Raw genomic sequence first — 26,271 nt, forward strand, 5'->3', positions numbered from 1 at the left:
AAACGTTATAAGCATGTCGAACGTTAAGGGAAAATAATCTCAAACAATTGTCTTCGATCGCTATAAAACCCTTACCGTTCTCCATACTTAATATACTATTTAGAAACAGTTTTTTTAAAACATCCACACATTTTTTATAGCACCTGAGTTATCTACATCTAAACTACAAAAATGACGTCTCTAATCCACTCAAAATTATCGGTTATGAAATTTACAGAATTTAACCATGCTTCCCATCTAGTATTTCACATGTTCAGGTAGTAAGGGCAATATATTTCCATATTTGATACAAGAGTATTGACCATTGGAAATTCTGTCCTTACAGTTTCTGCTACTCTATTTAAAGCGTGTGCTAAACGAGTAACAAATTAAAAAAAATAGTATATTAAGTATGGAGAACGGTAAGGGTTTTATACCGATCGAAGACAATTGTTTGGAGGAGGAGCGGAGTGACGACTCCAATTATTGACTGAGATCGGTTACCCTTAACGTTCGACATGCTTATAACGTTTTTTGCACGATTGATACCATTATAAATTATAAAATTAAACATTTTCGTCATATTGACTAGTTTCATTCATTTTATCAAGATAGATACTTTGGTTGTTAGGTAGTAACTAGGGTGCATAACAACAATGGATAATTGAGTTTTTATCCAGTGGTCAATAATTTTAAGTACAATTTTGATTATTATAAATTAAAATATGAGCGAAAGTGAATTTGAAGAAATTGAGCGGGCTTGGGAAGAAGGGTGTTCCGCAATTATTCCCGAAAAATCCAAAATCCGTTATCAAAATACCTACCAAAGTTTTAAAAAATGGTGCGAAGGCAAGAATTTAAGAATCGAAGAAAAGACTCTATTGGCATATTTCGTTCAAAGACATATGCAGTTGAAAGCTCCTGGAAGCCTCTGGGCAGAATATTCAATGATTAAATCCACCGTTTTTCTTTATTATGGCATTGATATTTCCAAGTTTTCAGCTTTGATCGCGTATTTGAAGAGAAAAAATGTTGGCTATATGCCTAAAAAGTTTCAATATTAATAAATAATTCGTTAGTTTTCTTTATTCTTTCAAAAAATAAATTAAAATTAAGAGATTTTTTAACTCGACGGTAAGTGAATTACTTACCGTCGAGTTGGAGTACTTACCGTCGAGTTGGATTACTTACCGTCGAGTTGCTAGTAAATGTCACCTACTGACGTAAAATCTGTCACGGTAAACAGTCAAAAATGATCAATCGTGCAAAAATATTTTTAAATGTTGTTCACCTTTGGTCACATGGCGCAGCATCACTTAACAATAAAAAAAATTCACTAACAAAATGTGACTGCATATTGTAGAGTCACCTTTGTCTCCTTTATTCGTCGTCTCTTTGTCTCAACAATTGTAAAAGGCAGAGATTAATTATGTTACCAGAAATTGGTTCCACGAGAGTTTTCAGATTTATTGTTTAGATCTGAGACTATTTCTCTGTAAAATTTTTTCTGTTGGTATCGTTTAAGTTAAAGAAAAGTCTGAAAATATTCAATTTTGATAAATGCATATGCACTTAAAAATTTATCTAAAATATGCAAATATGCACTTAATACGCATTTTGCATATTTCCCGAGCTCTAGTCTTCAGTAATACGGTTACACTTATTTTAGGTAACAATGATGATGTTCTTTTTAGAGAGCGAAACGTTCTGTGATATTTGTGGCCCTTTTGAGGATGTTAAATAAATATACCTTTTATAAAGAAAACATTTTCATTAAATTTACTTGTAATTAATGGTATACAGCCAGCTACAAGAAATTCTTCCTTGTGGATTTTATTCTGATAATGTTAGCTAAAGTCAAAATTAAAACAAATTTAACACTGTTAATAGTAGGAAGTTTGATCTTATGGATCTTCTATTAGTTTCTCGGAGAATACAACTTTTTTACATCACTTTTTTTAAGTACATATTTGTTAACCACGTGTCCTCTTTTGCTGTTCAAAGTTTTTTAAATTGTAAACTGTACGTAATATATTATTGATTGTTTTACATCTTGACAATTCAATGGTTCATTGGATAAGCTTTTATCACTTTGTAACTTGGACAGCTACATGTCTTTTTATTATCTGATTAGAGAACGAAACGTGTTCAATAAATAGATGAAGTAGCCAACTTCCTTGTCCTATTTCTCCACCTATTGACCGATTTTATATTTGAAGGGTGAAGGAAAAAAACAGGGAATGTCACACTTTATAAGAAATTGAGATAGTGACACTATCTAACAGATATTTTATGTATTTACTATTTACAGTAGACTGGTAGATAATAACTTAAACCGTCCGATAAATATGCCTATTTAAAATAGTACAGCAAAGGATAAAAACTGGAAATGTCCACTCGTGAAAGATAAAAACAAGGAGAGTCCACTTGAACAAAAAAAAATTAACTACGTTTTTATTTCGAGTTTAGTTAGTTTACTTTGTTTATGTTTGTTAGAAACTTCTTCTTCTTCTTCTTAGGGTGTCTGTCCGTTCCGAACGTTGACGATCATTCTGGCGATGATGACTTTGTTAGTTGCTATACGGGATAGTTGCGTTGATATCTTTCTATACCATGCTCTCAGATTAGCAAGGCAGGATATTCTTCTTCGTCCTGGGGTTCTTTTTCCTTCAATTTTACCTTGTAAACTGCATTGGAGTAGCTCGCATCTGTCTTGATTTCTCACGTCCCAAGTACGATCTTTCACGATGTTGACTAAATTGTTGTGACTAAATTGTAAATGGTTGTGTTCATCCTCCGTAGCCGTAGTACTTCTTCATTGGTGACTTTGTCTGTGCATGGTATCTTCAGGATCCTTCTGTACAACCATAGCTCAAAAGCCTGAAGTGTTAGAAACGGCACAGCCAATAAAGTTAAGAGTTAAGCGTAATGGAGTTTCCCAAGAAATTAATGTGTGTTTTAAAGCATTCATGTCAATACATGGTGTAACTAAGGGCAAAATTGAACAACTACAAAAAAATTTAAAAGCTACAGGAACTTCTGGACAGGACAAACGTGGTAAGCATAGTTCCCAGCATAGAAAATTGCTTCCAGAATCGCGTGAAGCAATATAAAACCACAAAGTCTTTTAAAACTAGTTTATTCCATTATAGTTTACACGAATCTTATAAAAAGTATTTACCAGAGTTTGAACATTACAAAAATGTTCAACTTGTTCAAATAAAAACATCCGACCATTTAAGTTGCTTACGTTACATATCGGCAAATTTTTAACACGAAATTTAATTTGTCCTTTGGTTGCCCAAGATCAGACGCATGTTCAGCATGTGATGAATTCCAGGCGAAATTAAAATCATTAAATTATGACAAGTTTGCTGCAGAAATTAGTAAATTAACAATTCAAAATGAGTTACACAAAAGTAAGGCATAGACATTCTATAATTTTAAAAAGACTGCTCGCTAAAACTCAATAAAATCAGGCGACCATTGCATTAGACTATCAAAAAATTATTGCATTGCCTTTTGTTATAATTTTTATTGCCATAATTTTGTTTTCAGCCTTTCTATCAGCTGGTGCAACTAATGTTTGTAACATAAAATAATAATGTAATGTAGAATACAACGTGATGTTTGGACAGTCCTTGTTTTTTTCAGTTTTTATTTGTAGTTAGGTACTTTTTTAATTTTTTTTATCGCTGTTCTTTAACAATTTGGTTAAAATGTGTTTTTGTATCAAATACAATGTACTTTAAGTTTATTAACTAAAAATAAATACTATTTCTTCAGTGCTATGGTTCAAAGATATGTAGTATGTAGTCACAAACATTAAATTTCCTATTTTCTTAAAACAAAGATAACGTGACATTTCTTGTTTTTCCCTTAACCCTTCATTTATATACTAATAGGTCTATATAGTATACTGTGAATATATATATATATATATATATATATATATATATATATATATATATATATATATATATATATATATATATAAATAAATTACTGGATACCCAATAAACTTCAACCCTATATATTTATATATATATATATATATATATATATATATATATATATATATATATATATATATATATATATATATATATATATATATATATATATATATATTTATATATTTGTACAAATATTTTCGACCGTACTGTGTTATAGTGGTTTGAAGTTTCAGCAATTCGGTCATGTGAAATAAAATTGTATTTATATATATATATATATATATATATATATATATATATATATATATATATATGTATATATGATATGTAGATAATTAGATAGATACCAGCCCAGACTCATATATGAATTGGACAAAAGACCAATATGCAACAAAATTTTATTTTTGTGATTAAGGAATTTATTTAACTATTACGAATTAAACAGATAACATTAAGCTTATTATTTGATATACTCGCTTTAGTCCTGTCGCCAGGGGGGGTACAACGGCCTCCTGTATTCAGATGGACTTACCCAAGATTTTTTTATGTATTTTGACCTGTAGAACACGAATTTTTTTGGTAACAGTTGATCCGGATGTCTATAAGATTGTTATAAACCAAGAAGTTGAGGAATCACATAACAGCGATTTCTTGCAAAAGAAAACATTTTTTTGTATTTTTTGGGCCTTTCTAACCAAAAAATGTTCCTACAAATTTTTTCGTAGGATGCATAGTTTTCGAGATAAACGCGGTTGAACTTTCAAAACATCGAAAAATTGCAATTTTTGAACCCGAATAACTTTTGATTAAAAAATAAAATAGCAATTCTGCTTACCGCATTTGAAAGTTCAAGTCAAATTATATCGGTTTTAATTATTTGTATTGCTAAAAATTTATTATTTTATTGTTAAAACAAAGCTATAAACACCTAGTGCTTGAGTGATGTTTTCAATGATTTCTCATTTAAAATCGAATGAGTAGGTAGAGGAGGTAAAAGTGCAAGCGGCGCTATTTCTACGTAGCATTCGTTAAAACGCATGTATTAGGCACGGGAAACACTATGTGTTTATAGCTTTTTTTAACAATCAAAAAATAAATTTTTAGCAATGCAAATATTCAAAACAGATAAAATTTGACTTAAACTTTTAAAGGCGGTAAGCAAAATTGCTATTTTATTTTTTATTCAAAGATTATTCGGGTTCAAAAATTGCAATTTTTCGATTTTTTGAAAGTTCAACCGCAAATATTCAAAACAGATAAAATTTGACTTAAACTTTTAAAGGCGGTAAGCAAAATTGCTATTTTATTTTTTATTCAAAGATTATTCGGGTTCAAAAATTGCAATTTTTCGATTTTTTGAAAGTTCAACCGCGTTTATCTCGAAAACTATGCATCCTACGAAAAAACTTGTAGCAACATTTTTTGGTTAGAATGACCCAAAAAATACAAAAAATTGTTTTGTTTTGCGAGAAATCGCTGTTATGTAATTCCTCAACTTCTTTGTTTATAACAATCTTATCGACATCCGGATCAACTGTTACCCAAAAAATTCGTGTTCTACAGGTCAACATACATAAAAAAAACTTGGGTAAGTCCATCTGAATACAGGAGGCCGTTGTACCCCCCCTGGCGACAGGACTACTTTCAGCCATTCATTCATGTCCGTGTCACAATAATTTCGAGTCGAAATTAAAATATCAGCCACTTTTTTGGAGTCGCAATTAATTTCGATAAGTTGGTATTTTATGACATCATTTCGTTAGTTCAACTAAAATCCACAAGGCCCGCACAGTCGCATTTCAACGTCGCCATATTGATTGCGACTTGTTTTGAGTCGAAATTTGAATTAGAATCAGGGCTCAGAACGTGATTTCCACTTAATAATATAGACAGTCCAGTGTAAAATGAGTGTGCTTCTCTCCCTAGCCCATGATAATAGTGAGGATGAAAAAATTAAGCAATATCCGAAATATAAGTTTTTTTATTTTAATTCATTTTATAAATTATACGTAGGTACACAAAGTAGTAAATATTTAAACAAAACTTTTTGATTTTTTCTTCATTGTCTGAAAACAAGCTGTATAACCATGAACTACTCTAAAAACCTAAAAAATTTAATCAACTATAAAAATTTCAACCTCACTTTAAATTATTTACTAGTGAAAGAGATTAAATAATTAAATAAATACGCAGTGTAAAATAACATACACTGCGCGTCAGAGAAAACGGGCCACCCACAAAATGGGTCATTTTGATGTCTCGTATCTCCTAAACCTGTTGTCCGATTTTTTAGTATGTTATAGCCTTATTCTTTAACAATATCGCTGTAATAATATTGTTGCTAGTCACGTAAATTGTCATTGTATAGGTACCGGGTGTATCAATCAAACTGTGTTTTTTTCTCAAAGTTCACCACACCCTATGAAATATTCTATGGGTGTCCCCGAAAATAGTGCGTTCCTTAAAGGTGTAGGTAGAAGGCACCATGTAGATCAAAAAAGTCTTATAACATTTTTTTCTAAATTCACCCGTTTTGCCAAAAAACGAAAATACATTTTGGCATGTAAAATAAAATATGACAACTCTGTAATACAAAACGTTAAAGGTACATGGTCACAATTAGAGAAAATAGTGGGTTCCTGTTGTTATACCCTTAGAGGATGGAAATTTTTCCATCCTCTAAGGTTATACCTGTAAAGTAATAAAATGTAAATACATATCAATGAAACCCTTGTTAGACCGGCCTGTATTGCCGCCCTCGCTAGCGAAATTATTCCGATTCGATTTTTTTGCACAAACTTACTCAGAAGAGGTCCTTATAACATATTCACAGGGTGCCGGGCGGTGCCGTGGTAGAAAAATTGTTTAAACATTTTTTTTTAAACAAATTCATAAAAATATTTTTTTTATTTCGAACAATATTTTTTTAGATAATTTGGGTCATTCTGAGCAAAAAACGCCTCTTGTCATTTTTATCTAAAATTGATTGTTGTTGAGTTATATGCGATTAAAAATTTGAAAAATGCGAAAATGGCCATTTTCAATGCTTAATAACTCGATTAAAAATTATTATTATGAAATTCAAAAAGTGACCAAATCAATTTTCAAACCCCTTCTTCAAGGTCCTGAAGATATTTTTATCATTATTTTGTTACAAAGCTGTTATTTTTAATTATTAACAATTAGCGCTATAGTCCAGGATGTATCGTCGCTCCCGTTAGTGAAATTATTCCGATTCGATTTTTTTGCACAAACTTACTCAAAAAGAGGTCCTTATAACATATCCACCGTGTGCCGGCCGGTGCCGTGGTCAAAAAATTGTTTAAACAAATTCACAAAAATAATTTTTTCACTTCGAACAAATTTTTTTTTTTAGATAATTTGGGACATTCTGAGCAAAACATGTCTCTTGTGATTTTTCTCTAAAATTGATTGTTGTCGAGTTCTACGCGATTTAAAATTTGAAAATGTGAAAATGGTCATATAACTCGACAACAATCAATTTTAGAGAAAAATCACAGGAGACCTTTTTTGCTCAGAATAACCCAAATTATCTAAAAAAAAATCGTTCGCAATGAACAAATTATTTTTGTGAACTTAATTAAAAAAAATTGTTTAAACAATTTTTCGACCACGGCACCACCAGGCACCCTGTGGATGTGTTATAAGGACCTTTTTTTGAGTAAGTTTGTGCAAAAAAATCTAATCAAAATAGTTTCGCTAACGGGGGCGACGGTACAGTTGGACTATTGCGCTAATTGTTAATAATTAAAAATAGCTGCTTTGTAATAAAATAATGACAAAAATCTCTTCAGAACCTTGAAGAAGGGGTTTGAAACTTGATTTGGTCACTTCTTGAATTTCATAATAATAATTTTTAATCGGATTATTAAGCCTTGACAATGGCCATTTTCGCATTTTTCAAATTTTTAATCGCATATAACTCGACAACAATCAATTTTAGAAAAAAATGACAAGAGGCGTTTTTTGCTCAGATTGACCCAAATTATCTAAAAAAATATTTTTCAAAATAAAAAATTATTTTTATGAATTTGTTTAAAAAAAATTGTTTAAACAATTTTTCGACCACGGCATCGCCCGGCACCCTGTGGATATGTTATAAGGACCTCTTTTTGAGTAAGTTTGTGCAAAAAAATCGAATCGGAATAATTTCGCTAGCGGGGGCGACGATAAAGTCCGGTCTATGTCCATATCGGAATACCCCTAAAGTGTTTACAGTGCAACCTGTCGGGGCGCCTCAACATCAAACAAAAGAAGAATTTGTTTCGTTTGTTATTATACTGACATCTGGATATTTCCGTATTTATTAGTTTTATTCTGTACCAAAAGAACGAGTCTTTCTCGAGGAATAAGTGATTATCAAAACAACGAGGAGTCGGTAGGTAATTCAAATAGTATATCCGTTACTTTGTAAAGGGTAGGTACTGTTTTCATCGTACGAGATAGATTGGAACTTTTTTTGTGTTTAGTGTAAACGCGATTGTGTTTAGTGTCACCGTTGAATAAAAATGTTTTCCATCCGAGAATATCATGATATATTGATTGTTTATGGAGAAGCGCAATGCAACAGTAATTTAGCTGTCCAAATTTATGTGCATCGGTATCCCGAAAGGCGAGCTCCTAATCCTCGAACTTTTATGAATGTTTCTCAAAGATTATTAGAAACGGGTTCTGTTGTACCGAAAAAAAAAATAGCGGAAGAACAAAAAGTATCCACCGATTGAATGTAGAAGACGACATTTTAGATGCTGTGGAAAATATTCCAAATGTAAGCACACGAGATGTGGCTAAAATGTAAAATGGTTGGTATATCGAAAAACGTTGTTCATAGAACATTTCGGGAACAACTTCTACATCCATATCACTATCAGAGAGTACAAGATTTACACCAAGGTGATCTTCCTCGACGATTAACATTTTGCAGGTGGTTTCAAGACAAACTCATCAGTGAACCTGAATTTCCATCTAAAGTGTTATGCGCGGATGAGGCATGTTTCACGAGAAATTGTGTGTATAATTTTCATAATTGCCACATATGGAGTGACGAAAACTCTAATTTAATACGTAGGACAAATTTTCAACGAAAATTTAGCATAAATTTATGGGCAGGAATAATCAACAATCGCTTGATAGGACCATATGAATTACCCAGAACTCTAAATGGAGAGGCCTATCATAATTTCTTGCAAAATGTTTTGCCGGTTCTGCTTGAAGACCTGCCATTGCAAATACGCCGTGAAATGTGGTTTCTTCATGACGGAGCCCCAGCACATTTTACCAGAGTTGTGAAAATCTTTTGGATACCACGTATCCTCGTCATTGGATTGGTAGGAATGGACCCATTCTTTGGCCTCCCCGAAGTCTCGAATTCAATGTAATAGATTTTTATTTTTGGGGACATCTTAAATCGTTAGTTTATGATAACCGAGATGAAATCCAATCAGAAGCTGAATTACGGGAACGAATTTTTGATGCTGCAGAAACCATTCGACATAATTTAGATAACTAGTTCGCGCAGGTGGAGCTCACTTTGAACATCTATTATAAAAAATATTGTCAAGTAAGTATAAACATCAAATTTAATATTAGTTCACAAGTATAAATAAACAAATCACTGATAGTCCGAGAACACTGTAAAAAACTAATTTAGAATTATTAAAGGTTGTCTGTGGTATTTAATTTCCACTGTTAACTATGTACTTAATTCAGTTAATATTTACACCTTTAGAGCTTAATAAATACATAATACAATGTAGTTTAGTTAAAAGATAAAGAGTTTCTTATTGTAAATAGTTAACATTTTATCAATCCGTTTAAAATTATTCCATATTCCACTACATTTCAGAAAAACATTACAAATAATTTTTCTTAATTGCATTAATAATTGCATTTTTGGAATTAAACCATAGTTACTTAAGGAAGTAGGCGCAAAATTTTGGTCCAATGCTATTTAAATGCACTAATTTTTTTAGAATCTTAAGAAAACTATTAAGTATTTTTGAAAACTTTAGACGCAGAATGAAATATTGCATTATTGCCGAGGGCCGAAAGTCCCTTAGAATAAATAAAAACTTTTTTTAATAAGATATTTGAAATTAAAAATCACACTAAATTTTCTCTTTTTTTACCCCTGTAACTTATTAAAATAAACATTATAACGTAATATTTCATTCTGCGTTTAAATTTTTCAAAAATATTTTTTAGTTTTCTCAGGATTCGAAAAAATGAATGCACTTAAAACGCATTAGAGGCGATATTTTGCGCTTCCTTAAGTAAAAGTAATAATTTTCGAAAAAGTAGAATTTCGAGTCGTAATCCAAAACCTCAATTAATTCAGATAATAGCAAATGAACCATAATTAAAGCAACAATTATGTTGAAAGTGAAAGTAGGTAACAAGGTAGCCCATATTTCAGATGTCAACAACCTCCCAAACAGATGGGCTTGTGAAGAGCTTGTGCATGGGGTTCCACTATGTTAAATTTCGTAAGTCACAATAATTGTAGGTGTTGCCAGATTGTTCAATTGTCTGAAAATGAAAATTTGCCTATATGGAGACCAATGTAATTTTTTTTTTTGGAAACGGCTAACTTTAGAACAAAATGTTATAGGACTTTTTTGTCCTAAATTGTGTAATATATCCATACTTTAAAGGAACGCACTATTTTCGGGGACACCCTGTATAATCAGTACCCTTATCTTATACCTTACGGTGTCGGGTTTATAATTTCTACATTATAATTACTAGTATCTATACTAATCATTTAAAAACTTTTTCCATTCTTTTCGATTCTTCGTCAAATTGGTTGCCTCTCTCCATGTTATTCTTTTCTTTTCTAGTATTCTTCTTACTACCCCATCCCATGTTGTTCTTGGTCGTCCTCTTTTCTTCCTTTTCTGTATTTTTGCTTCCCAAACCTTCCTCACTGGTCTCATTTTGTCCATTCTTTGCAAGTGTCCCCACCAACTAAGTTGCCTTTTTTCAATGTATTCCAGAGTAGCTTCTATATTTAGATCTTCTCGTATATCAGTATTTCTTAATCTATCATATCTGGTCACACCCTTAACTCTTCTTAGATATTTCATCTCGACTGCTTGGATTCTGCTTTTCTGTCTTTCATTTAACACCCATGTTTCACACCCATAGGTTAGTATAGGCCTGAATATCGTCTTGAACACGTTAATTTTTGTTTTTTGTGTTATTTCGCTTTTGCTGATGAATTTCCGGTTCATTGTATAGTACAGCTTCATTGTTTTGTCTATTCTATCATTGATTTCTAACTTAGTTCTTCCTGTTGCATCTATTTCCACCCCTAGATATTGAAACGGGAGAACCGGCAACGGTGTAGAGCCAAGAGAAGGTTATTGAAATACCACCTACTATTTTACCGAATTTTGGATGTAGTAGTGGAAATTAAATAACAGTTTCCAATATAAAGTGAAAATAAAAGTGCATACTGACGATACAAGTGAAAAAATAAACAGAAATTACTAATTAAGTGTGAATTAAGAGTGTATAAACAAAGAAACACAAAAAACGGACATAGGAAAGTGAACGAGTTTCAACAGCCAGCTGGTAGACGGGTCACGCTCCACGTCACGGCGACGTTGCCAGACTGTAGTAAAAGTCGCGGAAAAAAGGGAAAACTCTAAAAATTAAAATACTTAGCGAAGAAAAATAAAATAAACTACTTAGTTTGAGGACTCAAAGAGGAACCTAGCTTTTGAAGAGTCGATCTGGGCGAAGTTCCTATCGTTGAGATACCAACTAAGATACCGTGAAATAAACAAGAACATGGTGGAAGGTGATAATAAAATAATACAAAGCGAAACAAACAAGAACATGGAGGACAGCGACGACTGTTCGGACGACAGCAAAAGGAAAAGAGATCCGGATGATGCGACTCAAAGATCAAAAAATAGAAAACTCTCACAAATACCATCTAAAACAAATAGTAAAGAACAAAAACTAGATCTATTAATAGAGATGGTGTCGGAGCTCAAAAAGCAGAGTGACAAAACCAGTGAAGATATAAAAATGATAAGAGAAGAAAATAAGATATTGAGACAAGATAATCAAAAACTAAAAGAAGAAAATAAAGATATAAAAGAGAAGCTAGAGGAAACAAATGATAGAATTGAATGGCTAGAGAGAGAGAAAAAGAAAAATAATATAGTGATGTCAGGAATTGAAATTGAGACAGAAAATAAAACAGAACTTAAACAATTCGTGGAGAACATAATAAAAAACACTCTACAGATAAATATTAATGTAAAAACAGCTCATAAAATAGGAAGAAAAGTATGCTTAATTGAAATAAATAATGAAGACGAAAAAGAACAAATCATGAAAAACAAATACAAATTAAAAGAACTGCAGCAGGAAAAGGTATACATAAATCATTACATGACAACAAAGGAGCGTGAGAAGAACAAGCAAATAAGAAAAATGGCAAAAGAAGAAGAATTAAAAGGAAATAAGGTGAAAATTGGATACAATAAAATAACTATAAATGGCGAGATATGGAAATGGAATAAGACTATGAAAAAACTAGAAGTAATAAATCCAAAAAACGAATAGCAGAAATTGAAAGCGACATGAAAACAAACACAACGAACCTGGCAAATAAAATGGACACGAATATAGCGAGGAACAAAAATGGTGAGATATATAAAAATACGGAACATAAGGAAAATGAAAAGGAAATCATAAAAATGGCTACATGGAACGTGCGAGGTATTAACGGTAAAGAAGAGGAAATAATTGAAGAGATGAAACTACAAAATATAGACTACTTGGGAGTAACTGAAATAAAAAAGAAAGGTAGAGGAATAGTAGATCTAAATGATGATTACCGCTTATATTGGTCAGGAGTTGACTTAAAAGAATGGGGCGCGGGAGGTGTAGGCCTAATAGTAAAAACAGAAAAGACAAATAACATAATAGGTGAAAGATATATAAACGAAAGATTATTGGTAGTGGAAGTAAAACTAGATAATACAAATATAACCAGCATAATCGTAGCATATGGGCCAAAGGATAATGCCAAAAAAGAGGAAAAAGATGAATTCTTTGAAATATTACAAGCACAGATGGACAACGAAGGAGAAAACATTATATTAATGGGAGACCTAAATGGTAGGGTGGGAAGAGACAATAAAGGGATTGAACGATACTTAGGGCAACATGGAGAAGAAATGAAAAATGATAACGGAAACAGAATCATAGATCTATGTATAGCAAATGATATGGTTATAACGAATTCAAAATTTATGCACAAAGACATACACAAATATACTAGAGAAATCTCATCGAGAAAAGAAAAATCCATAATAGACTATTTCCTAATAAAAAGAAAAGACCTAAAGATGATAAAAGACGTAAAGGTAAAAAGAGAGGCTGAAATAAGCAGTGACCATTACTTGCTTATAATGGAACTAAGGGTGTACACACATAACACAAGAGAAAAAAGAAAGAAGATAACTAAAGAAAAAATAAAAAGCTACAAATTAAGAGAAATAGATAGTAAAGAGGAATACCAGAAGAAGTTAACCAAACAGTTCGAGACTATAAAGGCAATTAACACAGGAATAGAAAATAAATGGAAGCAATTTAAGGAAATCATATTGAAAACAGCAAAAGAAGTATGCGGAACAACTAAAATCACAAACATATATTCGAAGAAAAGTAAATGGTGGACAGCGGAAATACAACCTAAAGTGAAAGAAAAGAAAAAAGTATGGAAAATGTATCTAAAAACCAAATCGGAGGACGATTTCGAAAAATATAAAATGGCCAGAAACGACATTAAACAAGAAATTAAAACGGCAAAAAAGAAGTCTTGGGAAGATTTTGGACACAAAATGAATGAAAACTATTTTAATAACCAAAAATTGTTCTATGGTACATTGAAACAGCTAAGACAAAAGAAAACACATAGATTAAGAAACATAAGAGATAAAGAAGGAAATATATTAACTACAGAAAGAGAAATAATGCAAAGATGGAAGCAGTACTTTGAAGAACTAACAGAATGGAAACAATATCAACATGAAAGAGAGGAAGACATGATCGAAAATACAGAGGAAATGCAGCAAATAACAAAAGAGGAAATTGCAGAAGCCATTGACAAATTAAAATTGGGAAAATCTCCAGGCCAAGATGAAATCACAGCTGAAATGTTAAAGTACATGAGTGAAAATTCAAAAGAAAAATTCCGAGAACTACTAAATGAAATAATCACAGCAAAGGAAATACCATCTGATTGGAAAACAGATATAATAGTACCACTGTTTAAGAAAGGAGACGCAAGAAATTGCGAAAATTATAGGGGTATTACATTGACAAGCGTTCCTGCCAAAATATTCAATAGAATAATTGAAAAAAGGCTAAGGGAAAAACTAGAAATAAAACTAGAAGAATCCCAGCATGGCTTCAGAAAAGGAAGGAGTACCCAAGATCTGATATTCATATTGAGACAAATAGGAGAAAAACTATTGATGAAAGGCAAAGAGATACACATATGCTTTATTGATCTGAAAAAAGCTTTTGATAGAATAAGAAGGGAAGATATATGGAAATGTTTAAAGAAAAATGGAATAGAAAAGAATATGATAGAAATAATTAAAGCCTTATATAAAAATAATAAAATAAAAATAAGGACTCACAATCAAGAATCTGATGAATTCCAGGCAAAGATAGGACTAAAACAAGGCTGTGTACTAAGTCCATTACTTTTCTCAATGGTACTAGATGACGCAATAAAGCAATGCAAGGAGAAATCTAAAGACATGATATTGGGAAAATGGAAAATGAACAATGTACAAATACAAGAATTACTATTTGCAGATGATATGGTATTGTTAGCTGACACGGAAGAGAAACTGCAACAAATAATAAACACTTATATAAAAGAACTAAGAAAAATGAACATGGAAATAATCACAGATAAAAGTAAAACAATGGTTATGGCAACTACAAAAAAAGTGATAAAAATTAAGGTAGAAGGACAAGTTTTGGAACAAGTAAACAGCTACAACTACTTAGGTACAATTATTGAAGAAGATGGTAAAATAGACAAAGAAATAAACAATAAAATAGGAAAAGCAGGGACAATTTATAATACATTAAGAAATACGTTCTTTGGAAAGAAAGAGGTACCCAAAGAAGTCAAAACACAAGTGTACCAAAAAGTGGTTCGACCATCAATTGTCTATGGAAGTGAGTCGTGGACGCTAACAAAGAACAACAAAAGAAAAATCAAAGCTACAGAGATGAGATTCTTGAGAAAAATAAAAGGGGTCATACGAAGAGACAAAATAAGAAACGACACAATAACTCAAGCTCTAAAGATAAAACCCATAGAGACAATTATAGGAGAACGACAGTTAGGATGGTTGGGCCACATCCACAGACTAAACGACACAAGAATTACGAAAAAAGTATATGAAGTCAGAGTACAAGGGAAAAATAAAGTAGGTCGCCCAAAAATGAGATGGGAAGAACAAGTTAGACAAGAAGCAGAGAAGAGAGGACTGCAATGGAGTATGGCAAAACAATTGGCTCAAAATAGAACAGCATGGAAAAGAAGTATCAAAGAAGCACCACAAGATTAAAACATATGGACAGAAAAATGGGTCAAATAAGTAATTTATATTTATTAAAATTGTATTGTTAAAATAAAAGTTTTGTATAATTATTAAAATGTATTGAAATGTAGATATTGAACTAGTTGTAAACAGCCCAACACCGAAAGGTACGAATGGGCTTAACTGATTAAATAAAATAGATATTGAAACGATTTTACTTGTTCTATGCTTACATCTTGAATCACTATATTCAACATCTCTGGGTTTTAATCATTAACCATTACTTTTGTTTTTTGTTTGTTGATTTTCATGTCATATTCTTCTATAACTTCATTCCAGAGATTTAAATTGTACTGTAAGTTGTTTCTACTGTCCGCTATTATTACTACATCATCAGCAAAAGCTCCTTCAGATATTTCTACTTTTTGTAAATTCTATGTCCTACATATAATTTTTTAGCCTTTACTCTATAGTTCTTTATGATCTCGTCTAAGTATATGCTAAATAATAATGGACTCAGTCCCCCTCCTTGTTTTAGTCCCTTACTCGTCGTAAATGGTTCTGATATCATGTTATTTCTTATTATGTAGTTCTTGTTTTTATTGTATATATATTGAATTATTTTTATTAATTTGTTACTGACGTCTCTATCTTCTAGAATGTTCCACAGTTTATTCCTTGTAACTCGGTCAAAGGCTTTTTCAATATCTACGAATGCATAATATATTTTCTTTTGTTGTTGCAGCGATTTTTCCATCAACTGCTTGATTGTAAATATGTGATCTTGTGTACTGTGGCCTTTTCTAAAACCACTTTGTGATTTTTCCATATTACCTTCAACTATTACTGTTAATCTTTTATTAATTATTTGCTCAAAAACTTTTATAGCAGTGCTTATTAGTGTTATCCCTCTGTAATTATTACAGTCCTTGCAATCTCCTTTTTTATATATTGGTGTAATTAATGCCATTTGCCAATCTTCTGGGGTTTGTTCTTCCCTCCATGCTTTTTTATATATTTCCATTAATATTTCTTCTCCTATTTGCCCTATGTTTCTTAGCATTTCTGCAGTGATTTTATCTTTACTAGGAGCTTTCCCATATTTCAGATTTTGTATTGCCTCTCTTATTTCTTCTATAGTGATTTCTTCTGGGTCATTGTTTTCATTCATGTTACTGGGTTTATCTACAACTGTTTCAATTTTTTCATTAGCTTCCAATTGTTTCTCAAAATATTCTTTTCATCGCTCCATTATTTCTTGTTCTTTGGTTAATATATCTCCTTTCTGATCGTTAATATACTGACTATCTTGTTTACTTCCTTTTCTAACGGTTTTGAGCACCCTATAGAAAAGTTTTTGGTTTTCTCTTGAATTTTTTCCATTTCTTCTCCAAATTCTTTCCATTTACTTTGTTTTGATTTTGTTATTAAATCTTTTACATGTTTCCTTATTTCTTTATATTGATCATAATAAGCTGTTGTTTTATTAGCCAGATATCGTTTCCAAGCAATTTTCTTCGTCTTTACTGCTTCTTTTATTTCGATGGTCCACCAAGCTGTTTGCTTTTTATTGCTACTCTTTCTGTAAGTTCCGCATATTTCTTTTGCTTTATCTAACATAATGTTCTTAAAGGTGTACCACATTTTTTCCAAAGTATAATTTTTCATATTTCTTTCAATTTTCTTTAGTTCTTCTGTCATATTTGCTCTATAGACCTTGGCAACTTCTGGATTCTTTAGTTTATATGATCGAATTGTTTCATATTCCTTTTGATTTTGCTTCATTTCTTTCTTATCATTTCCAATTTCGTTCTTCATTTTTAATTTTGTTACTAATAGGTAGTGATCACTACCGATTTCTGGTCCCCTTCTTATTTTGGTATCTACCAAGTTTTTATAGTCATCCTTTTGTACCACTATGTAGTCGATTACGGATTTTTCTCCTCTATTTATTACTTCTCGCGTGAATTTGTGTATATCTCTGTATTGGAAAAATATATTTGTAATTATCATGTTCTGTAGCATACAAAATTCAATCATTCTTTTACCATTATTGTTTCTAGTTTCTTCCCCATGTGGACCTATAACCGTTTTATATATCTCATCTCTTTTACCAACTCTGCTATTGAAATCCCCCGCTATGATTATTTTTCCTTTTGCGTCTTTCACTGCTAGGGTGAATTCATTCCAGAAATTTACCTTCTTTCTGACACTGTCATCTTCATTTGGACCATATACAATTATTACTGTTCTAAAGTCATTATTCTTATTCTTCATTACTACTATTAATATTCTTTCTGATTTTGCTTCCCAATTATAGATTTCTTTTTCCCACTTCTTATTTATTATACACCCTACTCCTGCTGCTGCTCTGGTATTTTCGGTGACTCCACTGTAGATAAAAGTGTTACCATTTTCTGTGTGCCACTGCCTTTCTTTTTTGGTTCTGTTATTGCTAGTAAATCTAGCATTGTTTGCATAAATTCTTCTTCTAATTTTCTTTCTTTGCCCTGTATACTTCTTACGTTCCATGTTGCTATTTTCAGTATTTGCTTTTTTCATTTCTTTCTAATTCGTTGTTATCAGTTTTTCTCGTTTGCCGTTGTCTTTGCCTTGTCGTCTCATTGCCATCATTCAATTTACTTAGTTTTTTTTACATCTTTTCGAGTTTATCGGTTATTTCATTCCATTTACAGTTCTGATTACTAATTAACAGCTTTCTATAACCTATTTTATCAATATTACCTCTGTCTCTTTCTTCTTTGGCAATTTTAGTAATTTTCATTTGTACTTCTCTCTCTTCTTCTGACATGTCATCATTAATGTATATTTTCCTTTGATTGTATTTTTTCAATTTATGTTTATTCTGAATTATTGTGATTTTCTCTTTTTTCTCATTAATTACTAATAAGCACGTACTATTTCCGAGTGAAATATTCTAGCATTTATAAAATACTGAAATTAAAACCCAACTATGGCCTCGGGTTTTCTTAAAATTCTGTTTTTTGATTCATTCGCTTATGTTGTATAATAAAAAAGTTAGGTACTTTAACAACTAGCCATGTTCTTCATCAATACAGGGTGTCTTTAAATAAGTGCGAAAAACTTTAATGGGTAATTCTGCATGACAAAATGATGACCGTTTGCTTTACAAACATAAGTCCGCAAATGCTTCGTTTTCGAGATACGGGAAGTTGAATTTATTTTAGAAACCGACGATTTATTTATTGCACTAAAACCGGTTGAGATATGCAAATGAAATTTGGTAGGTTTTAAAAGGTAGTTATGGCGCATTTTTTGACATGCAATTAAGAATTTAATATTCTCCATTGGCGCCCGTTCGGGTCATACTATCCGTAAAAACGCATTAACTAAAACTTACCCTGAGTAATAATTCTCGATTTATACTTAGAAAAGCGAAACATTTAAATACTACTGGTTCCTGAATTTGCAACAGTAATATAATAAACATTTGGCAATTTGTATTTTTCCACTGGTACCATTTAAACTGTAAGATATTTGTAAACAAGTTCTCGCTCTACAATAATATCTATGATTATATTTGCAAACAAAATGCATACAATATTTGAAAAATAATGTAATGATACATAAAATATTTACCTCAATCTGGAGTTGGTGACCAACCTCAGATCCAATTAAAAATTCTAAAATACCACAGAAAACTATTCCCATATATGGTCTACCTGGATTTTTACTTGTAATCTAAAAATGATAAATAAAAAATATTACAGTATGCTACGAAAGGCTCTCCCACCTACGATTCGCAGACTATATATTTCTTATTATAACAGACAACTTAAAAGAGATTAGAAATATGCTTACTGAGTTAGATGGGGCCTGTAAAAAAGTTGGTTTAAACATAAATTTCGGAAAGACGCAATACATGACAAACTTGGTATAGTCGGTTCGCTAAACTCAGACACAACTGGCTAGTGATTTTAGTAGGTATTTTTTTTGGCCAAGTTTGCCAAAATTGGCAAAATTACTAACTATTTAGTAATTATTAACTATTTAGTAATTATTTTTTTTGCCAATTTTACAAAATTGGCAAAATTACTTAATAAAATCTACAGCCAGTTGTGTCTTAGCGAACCGATTATACTAAGCGAAAATCCAAAAGTCGACGTCAACGAAATAGCATTGGTCCTTAAATATAAATACTTAGGGCATGAAATCCAATTTGCCAGGGACAACAAAACTGCCGAATTACAAAGAATGATCACCTTAGCATGGGCAGCATATGGAGGCTCTATCAGACATTTTCAAGAGCAACAAGCCAAATTATTTGAAAAAGAAGACGTTCGACCAATGTGTGCTTGCAGTCATGACTTACGGCCCCGAAATATTATCGTTAACCAAGGCCACAGCAACTAAACTTAGAGTGGCCCAAAGAAGAATGGAACGGTCACTACTTGGCTGACTCTCAGAGACAGGGTCCGAAATGAAGAAATCAGAAGAAGGACAGGCGTCACAGATGTCATAGAGCGAGTAGCATGGCTCAAGTGGAATTGGGCGGGCCATGTAGCCAGAGTGAAGGACGGGAGGTGGACCCAAAAAATTACAGTGTAGAGACCTAGAGCAGACAGAAGAAGTAGAGGTAGACCACCTATTATACGATGGACAGACGACGTCAGAATAATTGCTGGGAATTGGTTGCAGGAGGCTCAAGATTAACAAATCTGAAAGAAATTAGGGCAGGCATATGTTAAACATTGGATGCAAAAGGCTGGATGATTATGATGATGGTTATATTATACTTTTTTCGAGAACATAAGGATTAATACATCAAATATTTCTTGGTGACCTGGAACTCATAGTATTATACTGTTATGCTCCACAAATCTGTTGAGTTAGTCTAGACATTCTAACTAGCCTAGAATTCAGCTTAGCGCTCATGAAAGCGCACATGGTTACAATTCAAAAGCACTCTTATTAACTTCCCTACAGTCTGTATCCCTACAGTCTGGATCTACCATTTCGTCTGCTCCATCCCTCTCGTGGGCAAATGTCTACTTGAAGAGAGACTGAAACCTATTTCTGGGTGCCATAATATGGTCACAAACCGTCCATTAATTCCAGATAGGCATCTTATCTTGCTCTTGTAGATCTTGGACTCTTGTATTAAAGCTAAATCGAAACTTTCTATAGCAATCGCAAGTTCTGCCAAAGCTTTCTTATTATGCTGGAGCTTTGCCTGAAGGATTCTATTTGGAGCCATTGAGGCATCTGATGGTTTTGAAGCATACCTTTCCAAGGTCAGTAAAAATAACTATACTTACCAAAACAGGTATTATTGCTCCTCCGAAGGCTAAAGTACCAGTAAATATAAGTGAAGTATAGCGCCATTTTACAAATAAATTAAATGCTTTTACAACCCTGCAAGTAAAATAAAATAAACATACCAATATATTTATATACAGAGTGAGTCTGTAATTTGGAATAAATTCAATATTTCAAATACTAATTGTTTTTTTTTGAAAAATGCTCAAATCAGTCGATTAGTATTTCAAATTGTTCTTTTTGACATACAATAATAATGTATACAGGGTGTCCCAATTTAGAGATATGACGTCATCGTTGATTTTCTTAAATGGCAACACTGTCATTTGGATAGCTATTTTGATAGGGTGTGTAAAGTTATACACAACTGCAAAATATCAAATTTTTTCTTTACCATTTACAAGCTAATAAAAAATAACAAAGTTATGTCTGTAGTTTGGAATAAATTCAATACTTCAAATACTAATTGATTTTCTGAAAAATGCTCAAACTCGTCGATTGCTATTTCAAATTGTAATTTTTGACATACAATAATAATGTATACAGGGTGTCCCAATTTAGAGATATGACGTCATCGTTGATTTTTCTCAAATATCAACACTGTCATTTTGATAGCTATTTAGATAGGGTGCGTAAAGTTATACATAACTGCGAAATTTCAAATTTTTATTCCCTACCATTTACAAGATAATAAAAAATAACAAAGTTAGGAAAAACCAGTAATCAAATAATAATTGAATTTAATTATTTCAATTAAGCAAATGCTCACAATGTTGCACTCAATTATTGTCAAATAGTCAATGGTCAACATTATGAGCATTTGCTTAATTGAAATAATTAAATTCAATTATTATTTGATTACTTGTTTTTCATAACTTTGTTATTTCTTATTATCTTGTAAATGGTAGGGAATAAAAATTTGAAATTTTGCAGTTATATATAACTTTACACACCCTATCAAAATGACAGTGTTGCCATTTAAGAAAATCAACGATGACGTCATATCTTTAAATTGGGACACCCTGTTGGGACTCACTCTATATATATATATATATATATATATATATATATATATATATATATATATATATATATATATATATATATATATATATATTTACTCCCAGCGTATGAAGTGAGCCACATATCAAAAGAAACTGCGGTTGAAGTGAGGTCCTGTACAAAGTGAGGTCCAGTATACGGACCTCACTTAGTCAATCAATGTAAGACTTTTTCGTAGACATGTACTGACAGCAAACACTGTTTTTTTACAAAAAAAAGTGGGACCTCACTTTGTATGGTCCACATCAATTTTTAGTTCAGAGATTTTCCGCATAGAGGCGCTGACTTTGGCGTATATTTTCTAACCATGTATATTCTATGCCCTGTTGAATAACTTACGATACACATAGTGAGGACCATACAACTGGCAACATCTGTTCAACCAATCTTTAAAACAGTGGATCGTCAATCGTCGCATAAATTCAAACAGTACAAAAATGTTTAATACTTTAATCCTTTTTGAGAGCGTAGGCGCAAAATTTCGGTCGAGTTCTTTTTAAACGCATTTATTTTTTTCGAATCCTGAGATAACTAATAGGTATTTTTAAAAAATTTAAACGCAAAATAGAAGACTACATTATTCCCGAGGGCAGAAAGTCCCTTATAATGAACACAAAGTTTCTTTTGTAATATATATTTAAAATTAAAAATCAGACTATTTTTTTTCACTCCAGTGACTTATTAAAATTAATATTATAGAAGTTCTCAAGGACTTTCGACCATGGATAATACAGTAATATTTCTTTCTACATTATTCCCGAGGGCAGAAAGTCCCTTATAATGAACACAAAGTTTCTTTTGTAATATATATTTAAAATTAAAAATCAGACTATTTTTTTTTCACTCCAGTGACTTATTAAAATAAATATTATAGAAGTTCTCAAGGACTTTCGACCATGGATAATACAGTAATATTTCTTTCTGCGTTTAAATGTTTTAAAAATACTTAAGGTTTTCTCAGTATTCGAAAAAAATGAACGCATTTAAAAATAATTCGAGCGAAATTTTTGCGCATATGCTCTCAGAAAGGCTTAAAATACTATAAATTTTTGTAATCAGTATTTCAATAGTTATTTATGATATAAGTGTTAAAAGTACACGTTTAAGGCACGCATGTGAAAGTTTGCAGAATGAGCGACAGCGAGTTCTGCAATTCACATGAGTGCCTTAAAAATGCACTTTTTAACACGCATATCATGCAATATTTTTTCTACAAACGTAATTACAGGACAATATCTACAAAAACTTTTACCTGAACTTGACTGACATTCCATTTTTATATTTTTTTGATATTACATCAAAATTGCCTATACGATCAATACGAATTGCAGTGCCATAAAAATTTTAAAGCACTAGTGCCTTAAAGCAGCGCCGGATAAAGGGGCGGGCGAGCCGGGCGACCGCCCGGGGCGCCAGAATTTGGGGGCGCCAAATTTTGAGAGACGCTGATATATAAATATAATATTTGCCCCTATCCGTGGCTCAGTGGTAAGAGCGCCTGCCTTTGGATCGAAAAAATCCGAAAGGTTAGGGTTTCGAATCTCACCAGGGTCGGAAATTTTTCATTTATTATAAATTAATAAATGAATAGTTTCTGTCCTCATGGGATCGGTTCTCACCGGAGGGACCGCAGACGTTCGGATACAATTAGCGTCTCTTTGCAAAGACAATGACGTCGACATTGCAAAGTAACAAGCCACTTACTCAACACACACACTATGTACTTACACATGAAACTAGGTACCTAACTGTTCAAAATTACCGTACCTACCATGCCAATGGCCATTAGTTGCCGAGGCATTAGCTAAACAAAAAAAAATATAATATTTTTTACATTCACTATTTTTTTGGACTTTATAGATTATCTTTGGGCTAATATTACTCCTAAGACAATTAATATTAAATAATTGTAACAATAAGAAAACTATTTCTAGCTCACAAAAATTCTCTAATAAAAATAATGCAACCTAAAAATTGTTATGGCTTTTAAAGGTCATTTGTCAGGTAATACCTATCACTTTTATGGTATTACAATGTTATACATACATACTTAAAATACACGAAGATCAGATTTACGAAGTATCAACAAATTTATGAATAGTCAGTGATATTATTATACTGCTGCTTGTCATTATAGCCTCAATGGTTAAATAGTTTTGTCTTCCTGTTCTGTAAACTTTGCTTTATCAACATTGTCGTGTGTCCGTGGGTGTGTAATTTGAAATAAAAAAAAACAAACCAGGTATATCTATATGAATTAGAATTGACAAGTTCTTTTTCATAATATGAATATATAGAAATTTATTTCGAATACTTTGTACGCGTTAAGATGTTTCACTTTTTGCATAAAAACGACGTATGAAAAAAAGGAATAATAGATTTTTGTATATATCATAAATTGAACGAGTAATTCCAAAATGATTTGTTATTTGAAATATCTCAGTGGCATACTATGTTTTTGTTTAAAAAAATTCACACCATTTCAACAGTAGATATAAAATTATTAATTTTATGTCAAAAAATGCGCAATAATTACCTCTTAAAACACATCAAATTTCATTTGCATATCTGAACCGGTTTTAGAACAATAAAGAAATCGTCAGTTTGTAAGAAAAATGTCAACACCCCATATCTCGGAAACGAAGTATTTGCTGACATACGCTTATAGAGCAAACTGTCATTATTTTTTCATATAGAATTAACTTTAAAGTTTGCCGCATTTATTTAGAAACATCCTGTTTTTTCTTGACCACCCTGGATTTCCATAGTTTTTCCTGTATTATTTCACTTGACCGTTATTTTCAGTTCTTTCTGTTTTTCCAGTCCTGCAGGTTTCTTTTCTAATATTGCTTCGTCCATTTTATCTCTAAAAGATTTTCGGGGTCTGTCTCTCTTCCTTCTTCCTATCGGGCTCCAATCTGTTATTCTGTTTATCAACGATTTTGGTCTGCTCTTCTGCCATATCCGTACCAGGTTAATCTCTTTTGTCCTATGTTGTCTATTATCCCTTGAATTCATTACCATTATTTTCTTAATCTCTATGTTATTTATTCTATCCCTTCTACAGCTTCTACTTAGGTATTCGATCTCTGTTGCTCTTATTTTGCATTTGGTTTTCGTATTTTTTATTCAATTTTCACACCCATTATTCAGAATACTTTTTGTCATGGTGTTATATTATATTCTTCTTTTTGTTTTTATACTGATGTTCTTATCCCACAGTACCGGGTTTAATTTTAGTATGCAGCATATTGTTTGTCCTAGTAACTCGATACCTAAAACCATAGCTTGGTTCTATAGGTATCGAGTCATAGAGATAATAAAAAGCTCATGAGATAATAAAAAAAAAATAATGAATGATTTTATTTGAATTTGCATAGATGATTGTAAGGCCAAGGATATAACAACGGCTCTAAAAGGAAGAGAAAAAATAAAGATGTACAAGCTCGCGTTTGCAAAGAATATCCGCATGCTATTTTATGCTAAGTGGATGCCACTCCCTCAATTTAGTTACTGGGGATGCAGCTATATCTTGCGCACAATCAACATGTTTTTTGGTCTTGTAGAAGATTTATACACACTAAATGATATAAATGAGTCAGATTAAATAAATTATTAGACGAATTTTTTACTAAGCCAGAACATTTTTGTTTAATTTAGTAGTATTTTATATTTTGACAACGACACCCGATTTGGGCGTCGAAACGATAATAAAATTATTTTTTTCAATTTAATTGTGGCTTATTTTCCATCTAAATAGTTATTTATACACATTTTTTACTGGTTGTTGATAATGTGCATTTATCTTTTACCTCGCTTCTTCGTCGCTTGAACTTAAAATGTGCTCGCTATGCTATGCCCTATGTTGGATAAGTTATAAGTAATAACTATCCTACTATTTTTTAAATAAATATATTTTTACATAGTTCTTTATGGTAAAATTTTGATTTTTTCCTATTTTTTTATATTTGCAGTAAATTTGTATATTCTTATATGAAGGGGCGCCAAATTTTATTTTGTCAGGGGCGCTCAGAACCCTAAAACCGGCCCTGCCTTAAAGTAGCATTTTTAACGCACGTATGGAGTTCTAAAAATTGCATTTTTAACACGGTTGTAGAAAAAAGCCTTTAAATGAGGTGTCACATGATGTACTTACTTTCCTATTTAAAAAAATAAAAGTTGTGCCTGTCACCTGAAGAAGAGGGATCGCGTAAAGTTCGAAACATTGACGCTATAATATACTATGATTATTTTAAAAATCGACCTATCCGAGCGTTTTTCTTATGTGCTAAAAATAAATAAGTTAATAAGGGGGGTAAAACTTATTCCAGCGAACTGTATTTGTAACAACCAAGGTAGGGATG

The sequence above is a fragment of the Diabrotica virgifera genome, chromosome 2, assembly GCF_917563875.1.
Source record: "Diabrotica virgifera virgifera chromosome 2, PGI_DIABVI_V3a".
Lineage (NCBI taxonomy): Eukaryota > Metazoa > Arthropoda > Insecta > Coleoptera > Chrysomelidae > Diabrotica > Diabrotica virgifera.